Source organism: Cicer arietinum, chromosome 4 (assembly GCF_000331145.2).
Source record: "Cicer arietinum cultivar CDC Frontier isolate Library 1 chromosome 4, Cicar.CDCFrontier_v2.0, whole genome shotgun sequence".
Taxonomy (NCBI): Eukaryota; Viridiplantae; Streptophyta; class Magnoliopsida; order Fabales; family Fabaceae; genus Cicer; species Cicer arietinum.
This window is the reverse complement of record NC_021163.2, coordinates 31,287,172-31,289,284: the sequence shown is the minus strand read 5'-3', so window position 1 is coordinate 31,289,284 and position 2,113 is coordinate 31,287,172. Positions and strand designations below refer to the sequence as shown.

At 30.7% G+C, this 2,113-nt stretch overlaps 1 long non-coding RNA gene across 1 annotated transcript in view; it reads right to left on the bottom strand.

Annotated features, from left to right (window-relative positions):
* LOC113784056 (uncharacterized) overlaps window positions 1–2,113 on the bottom strand; it is an 18,933-nt gene that overhangs the window by 14,662 nt on the left and 2,158 nt on the right. Inside the window, exon 3 of the long non-coding RNA XR_003470083.2 lies at window positions 1,879–2,013. This is a non-coding gene — a long non-coding RNA (uncharacterized lncRNA). The remainder of the gene's footprint in view (window positions 1–1,878; window positions 2,014–2,113) is intronic.

The window sequence follows — 2,113 nt, the reverse complement described above, 5'->3', positions numbered from 1 at the left end:
TATAGTTTCAAGATTCAAGAAAAACAAGACTCGCGATAATCGATTGGCAAATCGATTAGACCTGTTTTATAACTTTAATGAATCGATTGGTAAATCGATTGATTAGTTGTTTTTCAGAAACTATATAAACTGTTTTCATCATTCTCTCATTAATTACATGAAAAACATTTTGAATACACTTCAGAACACTGAAGAACTCTTAAGAACATATTGTTAACATTCTGATATTGCTTTTTCAGATCCAAACCAAAAAGATTATCAATAATCATTGAGAGAACTGAAAAAGTATTCTTGAGAGAAAAGACAATGTTCTCATAAACAATCATTGAATAACCAGATTCGTGTGAGATACATTGATCAAGATTGAAGACACTTTTTGTACTTCTTTTACTTTGCTTGTAATAAATACTTTGTAAAGAAACGACTGCGAAAAATCCAGCTAGAAACTGGTGGCGATCTTCTTGAGTGAGAGGCCTCATCAAGAAGGAGCTTGACTTGATCTTGTGTGAGTCTGCTAAGTGACTGCAAGGATCAATGGGTTAATCAATAGGAAAGAGATTGTGTTAGATAGATAGGTTTCGAGGAAACTGGACAATCTGTAAACAAGTCACAATTCTTTCTATTGGAGAAAAAGCTGAAATCCAGTTGGATTGTCAGGACTGGATGTAGGTTGTCTCGTTGACAACTGAACCAGGATAAATCTTGGTGCATTCTATCCCTTATCCTTTTACTTTTAATTGTTAATCTTGTATGCCGCATTATAATTCCGCTGTGTGTATGAATCTGAATAAATCTTGCATCATATGATTGTATGTTCGATCTTAATTGTATGCTAGACGTATTCGATTTTCTATATTGCTTTAATTTGTTAAAGACTGATATATTCTGATTATTTCGAGGTCATAATAATCAACATTATCAACACCCAGGTCAACCTCATCAACATCCTCATGCATATGCTCTTCTTTAACATACTGCTCCTCAACCTGCTCCATCTGTGCAGGCTCAGAGACATCATCCTGCACAACATGTCTACGATGATGTTGGCGAGGTGGACAGTTTGCTTCATTCCGTCGTCTGGTGTTGTGGGTGGAATTATATCCGATCCATCACCACTATCACCTCTCATAACGCCTCAGACAATAGTGTGAATAATTTGTTCAAACGCACCTCTGGTTCTAGACATTGCAATATATCAATACTTAAAAAAAAAAAATAGAATAAATAAATAAAAAATTAGAATTTTTTTTTTTTGAAACTTTTCATCAATATCAAACTTTCAAAACTTTCCATCAATGCCAAACTTTCGAAATTTCTAAGAAGGTTTATATTGAAAGTTTCGAGCAATGTAAAAAGTTTCGAAAGTTTTGAGTAGGTCAAATTTCGAAGGTATGGAGCAATGTCAAAGTTCCGAAGCTTTTTGGTAGATCAATTTTGAAAGTTTCAAGCAATGGAAACGTTTCAAAGGTTTGAAATTTCTGAAATGTTATATTTCGAAAATTTTGAAATCTTCAAAAGTTTGAAAACATTAGATAAAAAAAGTGTTTCAAAAGTTTTTATATTTTTAAAAAATTTCGAAATTCTAAAAAAAAAATGTATTAAGGTGGGGATGCATAATACAAAACTCTAGAATAAGCACATTAGCGATAACAATTGAAAATTAAAACCTATGCTCACAAACAAAGGAAAAAATATGAGAAGAGATGAGATTTTGTGAACAATCAAAATAACCAAAAGGTAAATTTTTAAAAATCATACACAACTGAAACAACTGAAAGAAAAGAAATAATTACACAAAAATTCACCTATTTGTTGGAATCCCTAAACCTTAAATTAAAAAAATAAAACGAATAATGTTAAAACACAACAAAAATTTACCTACTTGTTGAATCCCGTTTCGATCTCGGCGCTTCTAAATTTGTTTCATTGTTGAAATATGGAACGCAACATTTCAAGATTCGGCTTCGATCCTTCAAGCTTGACGTCTCCTTCCATTCTTTATTATCCATATCACTACAAATAATAATAATAATAATAATAATAATAATAATAATAATAATAATAATAATAATAATAATAATAATAATAATAATAATAATAATAATAATAATAA